The sequence below is a fragment of the Pseudopipra pipra genome, chromosome W, assembly GCF_036250125.1.
Source record: "Pseudopipra pipra isolate bDixPip1 chromosome W, bDixPip1.hap1, whole genome shotgun sequence".
In the NCBI taxonomy this organism is placed as follows: Eukaryota; Metazoa; Chordata; class Aves; order Passeriformes; family Pipridae; genus Pseudopipra; species Pseudopipra pipra.
This window is the reverse complement of record NC_087580.1, coordinates 5,293,296-5,312,521: the sequence shown is the minus strand read 5'-3', so window position 1 is coordinate 5,312,521 and position 19,226 is coordinate 5,293,296. Positions and strand designations below refer to the sequence as shown.

Sequence of the window (19,226 nt, the reverse complement as noted above, 5' to 3'; positions counted from 1 at the left end):
GACTCACACATTTACTGAATGTTTAAACTCGGCCTTTTCTCTTATTTTTCTTCTTTTTTTGTCTTTCTTTCTTCTTTATCCTTTCTAAAATTCCCCCTCCCCTCTCTTTCCCTCCTCTCTCTGATCCCCTTCCCTCTCTCTGTCCTTTGTGCCGCAACCATGACCCAGTTGCTCCCAGTATGATCCCAGTCACTGACAGTCACTCCCAGGATGGTTCCAGTATGGTCCTGGTCACTCCTACTAGGATCCCAGTCACACCTAGTCACTCCCAATACAATCTCAGTTGCCCCCAAGGTGGTCCCAGTTGCTCCCAGTCCTCCCAGGATGGTTCCTTTCCCTCTCAGGGACTCCCAGTCTGAGTCCAGTATGGCCCCAGGCACTTTCAGTCACTGCCTGGAGGAGGCCATTTGCCCTTGCGTGGTCCCAGTTGCTCCCAGGATGATCCCACTATGAGTCCAGTCACCCCCAGTACGATCCCAGGAACTTGCAGACACTTCCAATACGAATCCAGTTTGATCCCAGTCATCCCCAGTATGGTTGCAGTGCCTCTCACATACTCCCAGGAGTATTGTAGTCACTCCCAGGATGATCCCTGTCAGTCCCAGTGTGGTCCCAGTATGAGCCCAGCAGGGGCCCAGCTGCTCCCAGTATGATCCCAGTTGCCCCGTGTGGTTGCTCCAGGATGGATCAGGAATGGGGACCCCTCTGTGCCCCCCCCTTGTGTCACCCTGTTCTGGGGGAGCTTTGGGGGGACATCTGCACCCCAACAGGGCATCCAACGCATCCCAAAGTGTGCAGGGACCCCCTTAAACCACCCCACAGCCCCCAAGGAACCCCCAAACCCACTCAGAGCCCACCCAGGACCCCACCTAACCCTTTTTTGGGGGGACTTTCATGGACTCTGGTGTTACTGGGAGCCCCCCCCGTTGCAGGTGAGGAGCTCTGTGGTGAGAGGGAGTGTTGGGAAGGGGGGGGTCGGTGAGTCAAATGGGATAAAAGGGGTGGTGGGACCCCAAACTGAGTGGGGGAGTGAGACCCCCCAAAAGTGGAGGTGGAGGGCGACTGAGGATTGGGGGATGAGGGGAAAGGGGTGGGAGAGGTCAGAAGAGTGGGGAAAAGGGGAGGGTGGGAGCCCCAAACTGAGCATGAGGGGGCTGGGATTGGGGGATGATGGGTAAGGGGTGGGAGAGGGGGAAAAAGTGGGGGTTGGGACCCCAAAACTGATCTGGGTGGGCTGGGAGTTGAGGGGAACCATGGAAAAATCATTGTCAGAGAGAAAACTGGGTGACCCGAGTCCTGGATGCTTTTAGGAAAGAAGTCTAAACATGTCTTGAAGAATGGAGGGGGGTGACCTTTTTATTCTTGACCTTTCCAGTTCTCCATTTGGGGGCAGGATGTCCTCTGGGCCAATGTTTTGTTCCCCTTGCAGTGAGTGCAGCCTCAGAGGGCTGAGCCCTCTCTGGCTGGGCTTGGCCTCTCCTGCAGAGACTCAGGCCTGGCTGGGCTGCCCCAGGCAGACGCTGCAGGAAGAAGAGCTCAGGCCGCCTGGCTCTGGTGTCCCTGGGGCTCAGCCTGTGCCCCATTGCTGTGCAGGGGCTGAGCCCCACCTCTGCCTCGGGGCCTTGGCCAAAGGGCTGGCAAGGAAGAGGCCCAGCAGCCGTGGGGCCTGCCCAGCTTTCCTCCTCCCTGGGGGCTCTCAGTCCTCCCCTGACACCGTGTGGGCCCAAGGCCTTGCTGGCTTCGGGCTCACGGCCCGCCGGCCCCATCCCAGCAGCCTGACCCCCCTCCTTCCCCTCTCTCCAGCCTCTCCTGCCTTTTCTGGCAAGGGGCCATCCAAGGAAAACCCCGCTTCTCAGCAATGGCACCTGTGGCACGGCTGCAAGGCTCGAGTGGGCCAGGCAAGAGCAGGAGCACCGAGAGCCTGAGGAGCCAGGAGATGCCCTGGCTGGGCATCGTGCTGCTGCGGGACGAGCTGACACCTCTGCACAGTCTCTGCCCGTCCCTGCCAGCCGACTTCTGCCCAGGCTCTGGGCACGGGGACGCAGCACTGACAGTTTTCAGCCACCGCACTGTTCCACAGAGGCTGTGATGTCACAAGGCCCTTGCCTGGCAGCCAGGAGATGGGCAACAAGGCAAGGACGGAGCCTCTGAGCCACCAGCACGCTGTCCCCAAAGGCTGGGCTGGCACAGAAGCCCAGAGTCCCTGAGGTTGGCAGAGACTTGTGAGATCAACCGGCGTCCAGCCTACGCCCCATCCCCAGCACGTCAAGCAGACCACGGCACTCAGTGCCATGGCCAGTCTTTGCTTAAACACCTCCAGGGACGGTGACTCCACCACCTCCCTGGGCAGCCCAAAAAGCTCTGAGGCGTCACACCTCTTCTTTTACAGTTCTATCACAACTTTTTATAAGTCAATCATATTATATTACGGAGCTCCACTTCTATGTTGGTTACGTACACCTTTTATGTACCTTTATGTACCTTTTATAAACCTTTTAATGTGTTAATAAAATCTCAGGGATCTTGCTTGGAATTTCCAGATCCAGGGACTGAGAGGATCTCCCTGAATAACACTTTCAGTGGGCACTGGAATCGTCAGGGTTTTGGAGCCCCTGAAGCATCAACAGATTTGTCCCTCCAAGGGGGTCCCAATTTGTTTCCAATGGTTCAGGAATACAAAATAAACCAAATACCTGTTTCCAAAACCAAATAAACCAAATACCAGTTCCAGAACCAAATAAACCAATGAGTCCAGACTCCCAAATTAATATCCAAAATCATGGCTGGGCTTCGCGAACGAAGATTTGGGAAGGGCTCTGCCCACATTTGCTACAAGCACACTGGTGGCTAAAGAGGCCAATGCGAGATAGACACGTCCAGTTGCAAAAGGCAGAGCAGAAAGACTCCTTGGATGGGATCGACAGGACACGGTTCTTTCTGCGTTGTCTTTTCTCCTCGATGGTGATCCTGCTGCGTTCTCAAAGGAAGCAGCAGCGTTAGAGATGGGGTGTGTCCAGACCTCCCGACTGGAGGCCAGAGTAGACCAGTGATGAAGATCAATGTGGCCAAGGCTCAGATGTTGTTTCAGGCAGTCCTTGTATCTCCTCTTCGGGGCTCCTCTCTTGCAGCAGCCGGTGGCAAGTTCACCACAGAGCACGATCTTAGGGAGGGGGTGGTTGGTCCTTCATCCTGGAGACGTGCCCTGCCCAGCACAGCTGTGTTCTCAGCAACATGGCCTCAATACTTGTGACTGCTGCCTGTTCTAGAACAGATGGATTGGTCACATCATCTGACCAGTGGATGTTTAGGATTGTATGGAGGCAGCGTTGATGGAAGCGTTCCAGGAGTTGCAGGTGGTGGCTGTAGATGACCCATGATTGGATCCATATAAGAGAGTAGACAGCACAATGGCTCTGTAAACACTGATCTTTGTGCTTTTCTTCGAGTGTTTATTTTGCCAAACTCTTTTATGGAGTTTTCCAAAAGCACTAAATGCCTTTGCTAACCTGTTGTCCATCTCTCCGTCAATCTCACCATCCGAGGAGATGAGGCTCCCTAGGTAATTAAACTGCTGGACTGATTTGAGCTCTGATTGGCCAATGGTGATGTGGAGATGATGGGGGACTTCCTGAGGTGCAGGTTGATGGAGAACTTCTGTCTTCTTTAAGCTGACTTCCAGCCCAAAGAGCTCAGCAGCCTCAGCAAAGCAGGATGTTAAATGCTGCAGAGCTGCTTCTGTGTGAGCGACGAGGGCGGCATCATCAGCATAAAGCAGCTCCCGGACAAGATGGTTTAAGGTCTTGGTGTGGGCCTTCAGTCGCCTTAGGTTGAAAGGGCTTCCATCAGTACGGTATCGGATGTAGATCCCGTCCTGATCATCGAGGTCTGCCGTGGCCCTTTGGAGCATCCTGCTGAAAAAGATTGTGAATAGGGTTGGTGTAAGAATGCAGCCTTGTTTCACACCACTGGTTATTAAAAAGGGCTCAGAAAGTGCATTGCCATATCTGACTTGGCCGTGCTGATCCTCATGGAGTGAGATGATCATTTTAAGGAACTTGGGGGGACAACCTAAACGTTCCAAAATCTGCCACAGACCTTTCCTGCTCACAGTATCGAAAGCCTTGGTGAGGTCAACAAAGGTTCCATAGAGACCTTTGTTCTGTTCCCTGCACTTCTCTTGCAGTTGTCTGAGAACAAATCCCATGTCTGTGGGGCTCCTGTTGGCTCTGAAACCACACTGGCTTTCAGGGAGAATTCCTTCTGCTATAGTGGATATTAATCTGTTCAAGAGTATTCTTGCCAGGATTTTGCCAGCAATGGGGAGCAGAGTAATACCCCGGTAATTTCAGCAGTCTGATTGTGCTGGTTTAAAGGTAAACCAGCAGGGGAAATGAACTCAACCCAAAGGAGAGATTATAAGTCAGAATAACAATTTAATAAAATAACACAATAAGTACAATTATACAGACAAACAGTTGGTTTTAACTCACAAAACCCAAATGTATAACCCAGCACCCTGGAGCATGAACAGAGTGGTGTTTGTTGGGCCCCCTGGGCCCAAAGTAAAGGGAGAGGGGAAAAAATACCTGTTGGTGAGAGTGGTGGTGCAGTCTGGTCAAGAGTGGTGGTTGCAGTTCGGTCGAGAGTGGTGATCTGCAGTCTGGTTGACAGTGGTGGTCGCAGTCTGACTGAAAAGTGGTGGTTGCAGTCTGGTTGAAGAGACATCGCTGACAGCACAGGCAGAGCAGTGACATCACAGGGACAGTGGTGACATCAGAGGGACATTGGTGACATCACAGGGACAGCAGTGACATCACAGAGAAAGTGGTGACATCACAGGCAGAGCTGTGACATCACAGGGACAGCAGTGACATCACAGAGACAGCGGTGACATCACAGGGACAGCGGTGACATCACAATAACAGCAGTGACATCACAGGGACAGTGGTGACATCAAAGGGACCTCGGTGACATCACAGGGACAGCAGTGACATCACAGGTACATCGGTGACATCCAGCGGACAGCAGTGAAATCACAGAGGCAGTGGTGACATCACAGAAACAGCAGTGACATCACAGAGACATTGGTGACATCACAGGGACAGCAGTGACATCACAGAGGCATTGGTGACATCACAGGGACAGTGGTGACATCACAGTCATAGCAGTGACATCACAGGCACAGCGATGACGTCACAAAGACATCCATGACATCACAGAGACATCAGCGACATCACAAAGACAACGGTGATGTCACAGGGACAGCGGTGACATCACAGGGTCAGTGGTGACATCAAAGCTACAGCGGTGACATCACAGAGATAGTAATGACATCACAGAGACAGCAGTGACATCACAGGGAAATTGGTGACATCACAGAGAAAGCGGTGAAATCACAAAGAGAGCAGTGACATCACAGGGACATCAATGACATCACAGAGACATCGGTGACATCACAGTGACAGCAGTGACATCACAATAAAAGCAGTGACATCACAGAGACAGCGGTGACATCACAGGGAAATCAGTGACATCACAGAGACATCAGTGACTTCACAGAGACAGCAGTGACATCAGAGACAATGGTGACATCACAGAGACAACAGTGACATCGCAGGGACAGCGGTGACATCACAAAGACAATGGTGACATCACAGAGACAGCAGTGACATCACAGGGACAGCAGTGACATCACAGGGACATCAATGATATCACAGAGACACCGGTGACATCACAAAGACAGCAGTGACATCACAGGGGCAGGAGTGACATCACAGAGACAGAGGTGACATCACAAAGACAACAGTGACATCACAGGGACAGCAGTGACATCACAGAGACAGCGGTGAAATCACAGACACAGCAGTGACATCACAGGGACATTAGTGACATCACAGAGACAGAGGTGATGTCACAAAGACAGCAGTGACATCACAAAGACAGCGGTGACGTCACAGAGACATCAGTGACATCACAGACACAGTAGTGACATCACAGCGACAGCAGTGACATAACAGGGACAATAGTGACATCACCAGGACAGCAGTGACATCACAGGGACATCGGTGACATCACAGGGACAGCAGTGACATCACAATAACAGCAGTGACATCACAGGGACAGCGGTGACATCACAGGGACAGCGGTGACATCACAATAACAGCAGTGACATCACAGGGACATCGGTGACATCACAGGGACAGCGGTGACATCACAGGGACAGCGGTGACATCACAAAGATATCAGTGACATCACAGAGACAGTGGTGACATCACATGGACAGTAGTGACATCACAGGGACATTGGTGACATCACAGAGATATCAGTGACATCACAGGGACTGCAGTGACATCACAGAGACAGCGGTGACATCACAGGTGATATCGGTGACATCACAGGGACAACAGTGACATCACAGGGACAGCAGTGACTATTACGACCCGTCCCAGGAAAAAGGCGGGGGGTAACTCAGGTTTTATCAATAATTCCCTTGGGGTGGATTAAAGTGAAATGACACTAAATAATCAGTGTCTGAAAACATATTGACAAGGTTTATTTTAACAATTTTGTACCAACAGGTATGCCAGCATTTTGGGGGCTGTCATATAACAAGGCCAACTTTTCGGGGGAGGAGAAAAATGTGTTGGGGAGAGAAAGACAGGGTGAGAGTAAGGGAGAGCAAGAAAAAAGAAAAGATGAGAGTGGTAAAAACGTATATAGTCACCGCCCACTGGATCCAGCCATGTAAAAAGCAATGGTCTGGATCCGCAGGCGGTGGGGGGAGAAGAAGGAAAAATCCCCCCCAAACCCCCAAAGTCACCAGTCAATATCCATATCCTTTGCACCTCCCCCAACGCGGGGAGTTGTTTTCATAGGGTGGTGTCCCCCTTTTTGGTGCGGAGTTCGTGTGGAGGGCGTGGTAAACTCGGCTCTTCCTGCCTTTTTGGGGGCTTGACATCTTCTGCACTGGAGGAGGGGGGATGGGCCCTGTTGCCCATCAGAAAGTCAAAAGCCTGCAAAAGTCTCTAAGAATGCATAAATCATTAACCGATCCAGTCTCTGACACTCCCCCAGAGCAGCGCTCGTGGGGAGATCTCTGCTCTCAACCTCCAGCAGTGACCTTGGGGGGTCCCCAGCCAAGGCAGGAATCTCCACACACCCCCCAAGAAGGGTTCTGTTGGAAGAACCTGCCCCTGGGAAAGGGGACTGGCCCTTTCTGGTAGAAACCCAGGGACTGACAGTCCTTGGACTCCAGGGCTTCCCTCACCATCAGGGGCTTCATTTGGGGTCAAACCAGTCTGGGTTCCAACATCTCCTGCCTTGTCCCGGCCCCCTCTCAGCTCAGCACTGACCCCTTTGCAAATGGGGCATTGTCTTGGGGCCATTGCAGGGGGGATGTCCTGCCCCAGTGTCCCAGTGTTCCTTTAATTGCCAGAGGCCCTGCAGTGTCCCAGTGGCCCCTTGATTCCATGACCTTCTGAAACACCTCAGGCTTCCTTTGGTTCCATGAGGCCCCCCTGTCACAAAGGCCCCTGGATTCCATGAATTCCGCAGTGTCACAAGGTTCCTTTTTTTCCATAGGGCCCTGCAGTGTCCCAGTTGTGCCTTGATTGCAGGAGTATCCAAATTCTCCCAGGGTTCCTTTGGTTTCAGGAGGTCCCACAGTGTCCCAGCGGCCCCTTCATTCCAGGCAGGCCCAGGGAGACGAAGGCAAAGACGGAGCCCCGACCCCCGTCAGCATCTTGGGGGGGCGGGGGGGCAGGACCCGGGAAACGACGGCGGCTGCTGGGAAGGGACTGGGACGGACTGGGATGGGCTGGGATGGACTGGGATGGACCGGGATGGACTGGGATGGACTGGGATGGACTGGGATGGGCTGGGATGGGCTGGGATGGACTGGGATGGACTGGGATGGACTGGGATGGGCTGGGATGGACTGGGATGGACTGGGATGGATTGGGATGCACTGGGATGGACCGGGATGGAGTGGGATGGACTGGGATGGACCGGGACACCAGGATACACCAGGACCAGGACTGGGACCCAGCAGGACCCCCGCCAGGAACAGGATCTGAGCACACTGGGTCCCTCCAGGACCAGAACTGGGGCAACAGGGATCATACTGGGAGCAACTGGGACCACACTGAGGGCTACTGGGAGCAACTGGAGGCCACATAGGATATAGTGGGAGTGCCTTGGAGTGACTGGGATCATACTGGTGGAAACTGGAATGTTACTGGGGCATCTGGGAGTGACTGGGAAGGACTATGAGCATGCTGAGGGCTCTACTGGGATATACTGGGAGTGTCTGCAACCATGGTGGGGGAAACTGGGACTGTACTGGGAGTGACTGGGACTACATGAAGGGGAATAAGGACTAGGCTGGGGGCAACTGGAAGGAATTGAGTGACTGGATTTACAAGAGAAGCAACTGGGATTGAGTGGGACTGTCAGGAGGGAAGACCGGGATCATACTTGGAGTGACTGGATCTGTGCTAGGGGCAACTGGGAGCAACTGGGACCATGCTGGGGAACACTGGGATCATACTGGGATCACGGTGGGAGAAGCTTGGCCCATGCTGGGAGCAACTGAGACCACACTGAGAGTGACTGGGGTCATACGGGGATCATATGAAGAGTGAGTGGGATCATGCAGGAGGTGATTGGGATCATACTGGGAGCAACTGGGAGTGCACTGGGGATGACTGGAAGTGGCTGTGAGCAACTGGGATCATGCTGGAAGCTTCTGGGGGCAACTGGGAATGAGTGGGACCACATGGAGGAAACTGGGAGCAACTGGGAGAGACCAGGAGTGACTGGGATCATCCTGGGACTGACTGGGCGCTGAATCTGAAAAATCAGCCCGAGAAACTGCTCAGAGACTTTTTTATCTTTAAGCAGCAAGGTATTTGTTTATTCAACGTTGGGAGCAAGCCAGCTCACGCTGGAGAAACTTGCTCCAAGGCTTCACACAAAATCAACATTTTTATACAATCTTCAGCTGGGATTAAATGCATATTCAAGTGATTCCAACATCTATCTCTGCATATTAATAACAGGAGGAGTATAGGTGGAGCTCAGGCGGGGCTTGGGGCGGTGCTTCTCTTGGCCCTCAATCCTGAGGGGACTTCCACTCTTCCTCCATGGCTCTGGGGGCTTCAACTCATCTTCCTCAGCTTGACCTTCCTTCTCTTCCATTGTTCTTGACCCGCTCACTGAAGCTTGGAAAAAGCCCTGGCTCCCGGCCTATTCCTCCTATTCCAATGTCTGCCTGATCCTGCTGTCTCTCTAATTTATCCCCTCTAGGCCTAGGACATGTTCCTGTACTATTCTCTGAAGCTTTGCTCCAGTCAGTAGAACAGCACGAGCACAGATGGTCTTGGCTGTTGGGAGCTTGTTAGCAGGCCCAAATTTCTTAGTGAACTCTTTTGGGCCTGGCCTCCTGTTTCACCAGGGACACAGCCCGGGCCCGGGTGTTCCCATTCCCATTCCACAGGTTTGCATTCCTGTTCCAGGTGTTCCCATTCCCATTCTAGTTGTTCCCATCCCATTCCAGATGTGCCCATTCCCATTCCAGGAGTTCCCATTCCCATTTCAGGTGTTCCCATTCCCATTCCACGTTTTCCAATTCCCATTCCAGGTGTTCCATTCCATTCTAGGTGTCCCCATTCCCATTCCTATTGTCCCTCGTCCCATTCCTGGTGTTCCCATCCCACTTCTGTTTTCCCCATTCCCAGTTCTTGGTGTTCCCATTCCCATTCCAGGGGTCTCCATTCCCATTCCTATTGTCCCCATTCCCATTCCAGGTGTTCCCATCCCACCTCTGTTTTCCCTATTCCCATTCCAAGTGCCCCCATTCCAATCCCAGATGTTCCCATTCCCATTCCTGGTGTCCCCAACCTGCTCCCAATGTTCCCATTCCCAATGTTCCCATTCCCAGCCCAGGTACCCCATTCCCATTCCTGATGTCCCCATTCCCATTCCAGGTGTTCCCATTCCAGGTGTTCCCATTCCAGGTGCCTCCATTCCAATTCCAAGTGTTCCCATTCCAGGTGCCTCCATTCCAATTCCAAGTGTTCCCATTCCAGGTGTCTCCATTTCAATTCCAGGTGTTCCCATTTCCATTCCTGGTGTCCCCATTTCCATTCCAGGTGTCTCCATTCCCATTCCAGGTGTTCCCATTCCAGGTGTCTCCATTTCAATTCCAGGTGTTCCCATTCCCATTCCTGGTGTCCCCATTTCCATTCCTGGTGTTCCCATTCCAGGTGTCTCTGTTCCAATTCCAGGTGTTCCCATTTCCATTCCTGGTGTCCCCATTTCCATTCCAGGTGTCTCCATTCCCATTCCAGGTGTTCCCATTCCAGGTGTCTCCATTTCAATTCCAGGTGTTCCCATTCCCATTCCTGGTGTCCCCATTTCCATTCCAGGTGTCCCCATTTCCATTCCAGGTGTTCCCATTCCCATTCCAGGTGTTCCCTCCCCATTCCACGTGTCCCCACTGCCATTCCTTCTGCCCCCATTCCCATTCCTAGTGTCCTCAGTCTGTTCCCAATGTCCCCATTCCCATTCCAGGTCTTCCCATTTCCATTCCTGGTGTTCCCATCCCATTGCTATTGTCCCAATCCCATTCTTTATGTCCCCATTCGCATTCCAGGCATTCTCATTCCCTTTCCAGGTGTTCCATCCCATTCCAGGTGTCACCACTGTCATTTCCCCTGCTGGTTTACCATTAAACCAGCACACCAGGTCTGTGCCTAACAGGGGTCCCTGTGGATCATCCAACGCGGGTCCTCCCATGGCTGATGGAGTTGGAGCAGCGGCCGAAGCTCTTCCCACAGTCGGGGCACTCGGGGCTTCTCTTACCGGTGGGTCCGTTGGTGGGAGGTCAAGGAAGAGCTCTGCGTGAAGCTCTTCCCACAATCTCGACAGTTGTAGGGCCTCTCCCTGATGTGGAGGTGATGGTGGGTGTAGAGGGTGGAGCTGTCCCACATTCCCTACACGTGTCGGGCTGTTCCCCAGTGTGGATGTGCTGGTGGCTGAGCAGCTTGGTGCTTGTGCTGAAGCTCTTCCCACATTCCAAGCACTTCTCGGGCCATTCCCTGGTGTGGATGCAACGGTGTTTGCAAAGGCTGGAGCTGTCCCTGAAGCTCTTCCCACACTCCGCACACGTGCAGGGCCTTCCCCACTGTGGATCATCTGGTGTCGGAGCAGGTTGGAGATCTGCCTGAAGCTCTTCCCACACTCCGCACACGTGTAGGGCCTTTCCCCACTGTGGATGCGTTGATGATTGTGGAGGGTGGATCTCTTCCTGAAGCTCTTCCCACACTCCGCACACGTGTAGGGCTGTTCCCCACTGTGGATGCGACGGTGGTTGCGGAGGGTGGAGCGGTCACTGAAACTCTTCCCACACTCCCCACATGTGTAGGGCTGTTCCCCACTGTGCATGCGACGGTGGGTGCGCAGGGTGGAGCGGACACTGAAGCTCTTCCCACATTCCTCACACGTGTAGGGCCTTTCCCCACTGTGGATCATCTGGTGTTGGAGCAGGTTGGAGCTCTGATTGAAGCTCTTTCCACACTCCCCACATGTGTAGGGCCGTTCCCCACTGTGGATGTACTGGTGCCTCTGGAGGTTGGTTCTCTTGCTGAAGCTCTTCCCACATTCCAAGCATCTGAAGGATTTCTCCCTGCTGGGAGGCTGCTCAGGGACCACCAGCTCGCAGCTCCGCCTCAAGCTCCGGCCGCCTTCCCGGCACACGCTGGCTCTTTCCTCCTCACAGCCCCCTGGGCTGGCTTTGCAGCCCCTCCTGCGGGGGCATCTCCGGCCCTTTTCCTCCCCGCTGCCTTCCTGCGCCGGGGAGCCCTTCAAAACGGCCTCTCCCACCAGGCTCTGCCGCCGGGATTTGTCCTCCGCGCTCTCCGGCCTCACCTCGGGGCCTGGGGCAGGAAGCAACAAGGACACGCTGGGGATTTGCCTCCGGTCCACAGGGAAGCCCAAGGACATCCCCCCAACTCCGGCCCCGGCAGGACGGCCACAAAAGACTGACCCAAAGGGGCACTGACTTCCTCCTCACCTGCCTGGGGGGCCCGCGGCATCTTCCTCTTCCTCGCAGTCTCCTCCTCCATCCGCCCAAGCTTTGGGAAGCAGAAATCCTGATGGGGGGGAAAAACAAGGGGTGAGCGCGTTGCCTTGGGGGTTCCTCCTGCCCAAGTCCAGCTCTAGGACTCACCGGGCAACTTGTGCCCATAAAAACCCCCAAAACAACAACATTCAGCCCAAAATCCCCTCCCAGAATTCCCCCTCTCTGCTCTCTGGGGTTAGGGGGGTCCCCCCTGTCTGGCCTGATGGCACTTCTGCCTGCACTGGGGGTTCCCCCTTCTCCAGGCTGCCGGGGGTCCTGCGGCTCTGGGGGGTTCCCACTCGCCGGGGTCCCCTTTAGTGTTGCCAGGGGGGTCCCAGGGCTCACTTCTCCCCACTCTGCCTCCCGGGGCCGGCCGGCCCTCCTCTCTTGCCTCCCACCCTCGCAAACCTCTTGGCGCTCTCGGCTCCCACCCCGCCTCAAGGCCCCCCCTCCTCTCCACACTCCAAGGCCTTCCCCCTCTCCGGGACCCCCGCTTAAGGGGCCCGGCGCTCCCTCTCTGCTCCCCCCCCTCCAGCATTCCGGGGGTCCCCCAGCTCCGGGATCGCCCCTCTCCGCTCTCCCCACTCCGCGGCTACCGGGGCTCCCCCCCGGCTCTCACGGGGGCCCCCAAACCGCTCTCGCCCCCCCCGCCATTGCCGAGCGACTGCCAGGACCTTTTGGCTGCTCTTCTTTGTGCTCCCGCTCGGCTCCTCCCTCGGCTGGGCCGCCGCTTTTGGCGGGTTTCCTCCTCCGGGATCCGCCCCCTGCAGCCCTTCCACCCCTGGCCCAGCCCCCTTGCCCTCCTTGGGCCCCCCTTGGGCCCCCCTTGGACCCCCCTTGGACCCCCTTGCCCAATAAGTCTGATTATACAGACAAGCAATTGCTTTTAATCCACAAAACCCAAATGTAGAACCCAGCACCCTGGGCCATGAACAAAGTGCTGTTCCTTGGCCCCCCCGAGTCCAAAATAAAGGGAGAGGGGAAAAATACCTGCTGGTGGGAGAGCTGTTGCAGTCTGGTCAAAAGTGGGGATTGCAGTCCAGTTGAGGGGGGTGGTCTCAGGTTGGTTGAGAGCGGTGAACTGCAGTCCTCCTCTGGATCCCACGAGTGGTAAAAAGGTTCTGAAACTCCAGGTTTATATATTCTCCAGTTCAGGCAGGAATGCCCAGTCCTCCCCTCAGAGCGGGGAATTCCATAAAAGGATGCTTAGTTCTTCCCTCAGAGCAGGGAATTCCATAAAAGGCTATGAGGATGCTCAGTCCAAAAAAGGATATGAGGATGCTCAGTCCATAAAAGGATATGAGGGTGCTCAGGACATCCCCCCCACCTCGCAGGCCTCTTCTGACAACAGTTCCTGGGAAAATGGCATGGAAGGCCATAGAATCCACAGTTTTGGGCTACACCCATCCAGTGAGGAATCGGTCCCAGCTGTTCTAACTAGGACACTGTGTCCCTCATCGCTGCCATCATCATCATCATCGGCCTCGTGGGAGTCAGTGTCTGGAAGCTCCGATCCGGTAACTCCTGGGATGGGGGTCGGGAAGGGGCACGGATCCGCCCGGCAGCATTCCGGGGATCCCGTGCCATGGGTGCTGATCCCGCTTTCTTTCCATAGGGAAGAGGGAGGGGAATGGATATGACCCCGCGCCCACCAGTGAGTCCCAGCAGCGTGTGTGGATCCAGATCCTCTGGGCAGGGATCCCAGGATGGATGCCGGGATTCCAGAGGGGAATGGGGGCCTAATGGCTGGAGCGGGATTAGAAGGGGATTCCAGCTCAGGGCAGGATTCCAGAGTGGGCTCAGGTGGAATTGTGGACTGGGATCAGGGCTGGATTCTGGAGTGGGATTGGCGTGGGATGGATGGAGTGGGATTGGGGTGGGATGGACGGAGCAGGATCAGGAGGCATTCCAGAACCGTTCCTCCTCTCCCTGGGCTCCACAACCGGCTCCATCCCTTTGGATGGGAACAGGGACATGGTGACTCATTTCCCCGCTCTCATCCCGGCAGGAATCACGGCCTGAGCGATCCTGGAGCTGGATCCGCCCCTTCCCTCTCCCTGCGGAAAGGCAGGAGCTGCTGGCAGAGCTCATCCCGCTGCTCCCACCCAGCCCGGCCCCCCTGTGGCTCTTCCCGATGGATCAACTTCCTGCTTTTTCCTGTGTGAAACTGTCAGAGACTGAAACAGTCAATGATTTCTGCATTCTGGGGTTGCCAGGAGGCTTTTGCGGCTTTGTGTCTCCCGGGATGGGGTGGGTTGGAGCGGAGCCGCAGGCGCTGGGGCAGGGGCAGTGGGGGGAGGGCGGCTCTCGGGGACACCACGGTGGCCGCGGGGAGGGCGGGGGGTCCTTTGTTCGGGGGCTTTTGGGGTTTGTCCGGGACCGGACAGAGCGGGAGCTGATTTTGGCCACCTTGTTCTCTTTTCCTGAGAGGAAGTTTTTTCCCCATGGGGACACCTCGTGGAGAGTGACCGAGAGAGAGAGAGAGAGAGAGAGAGAGAGAGAGAGAGAGAGAGAGAGAGAGAGAGAGAGAGAGAGAGAGCCCGACCCATCTGGGAGCGAGGTGTTCTGCTTTGGGGACTGCCCCTGGGAAAAGGGACTCCTTCACTGCTGGCTGCGAGCACACGGGGCTGCGAGAGCTTTGAACTGCTGGGACAGTTTCTCCCCCCCACCTGGGGATTTGGGACTTCGTTTTGTTTCTTCTGAAAGTTTTTGGTTGCACCATTTGTTGTTCAGATTTTGTTAATAAAAGGTTTCTTCTTTTCCACACTTCCACCTGAAGTCTCTTAATTTCTAAGTTGTAATCTTGTTAAACTAAGACCCAGTGCCCTCAGGGGGAGGAGGAGGAAAGGAGACCAAGAGGTACTGTGGCCATTGAAGCTGCAGAGGAACAACCTGTGCCAGCAACAGCTGCCCCTCTACAGGAGAAATCCAAGATCAAATCAGCTCAGTTAGTGAGGGATGAAGGGGAAGCAGAGCCCTCAGAAGAGGAGCAAGAGGCAGGGCCAGAGATAATCACCCGATCCCCATCCCCGGCTGAGCTGTGAGAGATGTGAAAAGATTTCAGCCTCCAGCTGGGAGAGTCCCTGCTGACCTGGCTGCTCCAGTGCTGGGATATCATGGCCCAGCATATGGAACTAGGTGGGAGTGCAGCCAGGCAACTGGGATCCCTGTCCTGGGATGTTGGGATTGACCAGGGGAGTGGGAAGAGGACAGAGAGGGGATGAGAGCCGGGTACAGGCTTGGGAATTGCCAGGAGAGCTTTTGAAAGGTGCGTAGGGGAAAGGGATGTCTAAGAACAAGTCCCTCAGGAGAGGGAAGCAGAGAGGCTGAGTTTTGACCCCAGCACTAGGGTGTGCAGGGCAGAACAGAGAATATGACCACATAAGATTCTCGTGTGTCCATCTTTGCAGTTCTGACAGGCACTGCTTGTCACAGCCTGTCCTCTCCATTCCAGAATAGGCCCTGGCAACCAAAGAACCAACACCCCACACCATAGTGCAGACCAACCCATGTGCTTTGGGCCCTTTTGTTGTCCTATCCATTCTGGCCTATCCTTTCCATTCTGGAATGGCCTCTGGAAACCAAAGAACCAAGCCCCCACCACATGACAGTTCAACCCCATCCCTGTGCCATGGGCTCCTTTGTGATGTCACAGCCTGTCCTCTCCATTCTGGAATAGCCCCTGGAAACCAAAGAACCAACACCTCACACCCCCACAGTGCAGCCCCACCTGTCTGCCACGGGACTCTTTGGGATGTCACGGCCTTTCCCCCAGGAAAAAAAGCCTGGAACCTTCAGGTATCAGATGCAGTTGGGGGGCCACCCTGGTCACTCCATGGGCAGCAAGAGCTTTCTGTCCTGACCCTTTTTGTCTGGCAGGAATCTTCATCTGTGTTCAATTTGGGCAGTCAGACTGGCAATTTCAGCACAGGGCTCCTGCAAGTGAACGACAGCCCTTCCCTCCAGGAAAGAAACCCCTTACCCTCGGTCTCTTCTCCTGTTCCTTAAAACACAACCTGCAGGGGAGCTTTCTGGGATCTCTTACCTCGGGAATTGGGAAGACAGACCCACTCCCATGTTTAACAGCTCAGGCAAAATCACCCTTTGAACACCTTTCCCAACTTACTCCAACCTTTCCCAAATCCCAGATTTTACAGGTGTCCTGTAATTATGGCCCAATCTCACCCAAGCCCACAAACCATGACAGAAACCTCTCAGCCTCACGCTGCATCCTTCCCATTGCTGTGCCTTATGTGCAGGCAAAAGGCCTTAAAATCAAGGACCCAAAATTCATGGCCTGTTCTTTTTCCCAGAAAAGAAGGCGTGGTGAACTCTCCAGACCAGGGAACTGCAAGATCTCCCCAAAACTCCTTTGGCACACGCTGCAGGGCCAACGATTCCTCTGCTCTGCCCTGTCGGCGCTGCTTTGTCTCATCTGGGTCCCCAGAAAGTGTCAGTGAAAGCCGGGGAATAAAATCTCTGAGCAGTTGGTTGGGTTCCAGAGGTGACTCTACTTTATTCAGCACTGAAGGGACACAGGAATTGCTCTCTAACACCTGTACATCAGTTCTCAAAACTCTTAAAAATTTCTACATTTTAGCAGACAAAAGAATTCTTGTCCCTTGGCTTACCAGTTCTCTGCAGGAATTCTTATTCTCTCTTCCATTGGCTCTCGATTTCTCACTTTGCATGATACTTAGTCCACAGTTTTTTGTCCTTTTCTTGTCTTTTCCCTGGATAGAGAGAGCGTCAGTAACTGTCTGTGTTAGTTTTGTCTTTGTCTCTGGTTTCTCTAAGGGTCTTAGTGGTTTAGAAATTCGGTTTTCATGGTGTCCAGGTCTCAAAAATAGATTTCTCTGCCAGGTCTCTGACCACTGAAATATGGCAGGTCTTAAACTTTTACTTTGTTTTTCTAACAAATGGCCATGGCCCAGAACTTGTCCATCATCCATTGTCTATTGCCCCCATTCAATCTCCTGCCAGCAGTTTCTCCCCACTGCTGGGTTGGCTCCTTTGTCAAGCACTAGAACTTGTTGGGTAACAGGCCCAGTCCTGTTGCCTATTTTTCGTGGGGATGTGCAGGAGGGCATTGAGTCTTCCAGGAGCAAATTGGCAGAGGACCCCAAGCTGGCTTGCAGTGTGGATGTGCTGGAGGGCAGGAAGGCTGTGCAGAGGGACCTGGACAGGCTGGACCTCTGGGCCGAGCCCGTGGGCATGAGGTTCAAGAGTGCCTTTGGTGCCTTTGGGGCCTCTGGCCACAAGAACCCCCTACAACTCCAGGCCGGGGGCAGAGGAGCTGCAAAGGGTCCCCGTGGGAGAGGCCCTGGGGGTGCTGGTGGACAGAGGCTGAACCTGAGCCAGCGGGTGCCCGGGTGGGCAAGAAGGCCAAGGGCAGGCTGGCCTGGATCAGAAAGAGTGTGGCAGCAGGAGCAGGGCAATGATGCTTCTGCTGGACTGGGCACTGGTGAGGCCACTGCTGGAGTGCTGTGTCCAGCTCTGGGCCCCTCAATTCAGGGAGAACCTTGAGGGGCTGGAGTGGGTGGAGAGCAGGGCAATGGAGCTGGGCAAGGGTCTGCAGTGCATGGCCTGTGAGGAGCAGTTGAGGGAGCTGGGCTTCTCCAGCCTGGAGAAGAGGAGGCTCGGGGCTGACCTTCTCCCTGTCCACAACTTCCTGACAGGAGGCTGGAGCCAGGTGGGGGTCAGCCCCTTCTCCAAGGCAACAGGCGATAGGACAAGAGGACACGAGGACCTGCCTGTCAGGGGCTGTTTGTCAGGGACAGGAGCAGGACTTTTTGGAGAGAAACAGGGATTAGGTATTAAAATGGGCTGCCCAGGGAGGTGGTGGAGTCAGCGTCCCTGGAGGTGTTTAAGCAAAGACTGGCCATGGCACTGAGTGCCGTGGTCTGCTTGACGTGCTGGGGATGGGGCGTAGGCTGGACCCCGGTTGATCTCCCAAGTCTCTGCCAAGCTCAGGGACTCTGGGCTTCTGTGCCAGCCCAGCCTTTGGGGACAGCGTGCTGGTGGCTCAGAGGCTCCATCCTTGCCTTGCCTTGCCCATCTCCTGGCTGCCAGGCAAGGGCCTTGTGACATCACAGCCTCTGTGGAACAGCGCGGTGGCTGAAAACTGTCAGTGCTGCGTCCCTGTGCCCAGAGCCTGGGCAGAAGTCGGCTGGCAGGGACGGGCAGAGACTGTGCAGAGGTGTCAGCTCGTCCCGCAGCAGCACGATGCCCAGCCAGGGCATCTCCTGGTTCCTCAGGCTCTCGGTGCTCCTGCTCTTGCCTGGCCCACTCGAGCCTTGCAGCCGTGCCACAGGTGCCATTGCTGAGAACCGGGGTTTTCCTTGGATGGCCCCTTGCCAGAAAAGGCAGGAGAGGCTGGAGAGAGGGGAAGGAGGGGGGTCAGGCCGCTGGGATGGTGCCGGCGGGCCGTGAGCCCGAAGCCAGCAAGGCCTTGGGCCCACACGGTGTCAGGGGAGGACTGAGAGCCCCCAGGGAGGAGGAAAGCTGGGCAGGCCCCAAGGCTGCTGGGCCTCTTCCTTGCCAGCCCTTTGGCCAAGGCCCCGAGGCAGAGGTGGGGCTCAGCCCCTGCACAGCAATGGGGCACAGGCTGAGCCCCAGGGACACCAGAGCCAGGCGGCCTGAGCTCTTCTTCCTGCAGCGTCTGCCTGGGGCAGCCCAGCCAGGCCTGAGTCTCTGCAGGAGAGGCCAAGCCCAGCCAGAGAGGGCTCAGCCCTCTGAGGCTGCACTCACTGCAAAGGGAACAAAACATTGGCCCAGAGGACATCCTGCCCCCAAATGGAGAACTGGAGAGGTCAAGAATAAAAAAGTCATCCCCCTCCATTCTTCAAGAAATGTTCAGACCTCTTTCCTAAAAGCATCCAGGACTCGGGTCACCCAGTTTTCTCTCTGACAAGGCTTTGCAGGGGCTGCTTGGGAAAGGGAAGCCCTGGGGCCCCAGTGCAGATGGGTGAGGCTGCACTCTGGGGGGTCGGCCTTTGGCTCTTGGCTTCCAGGGGCCACCAGGAGTCAGTGAGCTGGGCTGGGGACGAGGGGCAGGACTGGCTGGGATTGCCTCTGGGGCCTGGCCCAGAAAATGGAAGTGTCC

General features: G+C 55.2%; 1 long non-coding RNA gene and 1 pseudogene across 2 annotated transcripts in view; one reads left to right on the top strand and one right to left on the bottom strand.

Annotated features, from left to right (window-relative positions):
- LOC135404811 (zinc finger protein 493-like) overlaps positions 1-13,051 on the bottom strand; it is a 152,662-nt pseudogene extending 139,611 nt beyond the window's left edge.
- Positions 13,052-13,401: 350 nt separating this feature from the next.
- LOC135404501 (uncharacterized) overlaps positions 13,402-19,226 on the top strand; it is a 45,113-nt gene continuing 39,288 nt past the window's right edge. The window contains exons 1-3 of one of the 2 annotated variants that reach the window (XR_010425689.1): positions 13,407-13,638; positions 13,737-13,775; positions 14,130-14,347. This is a non-coding gene — a long non-coding RNA (uncharacterized LOC135404501). Of the gene's footprint in view, positions 13,639-13,736; positions 13,776-14,129; positions 14,348-19,226 lie in introns of those variants that run through there. The other variant, XR_010425690.1, reaches the window with a different exon arrangement.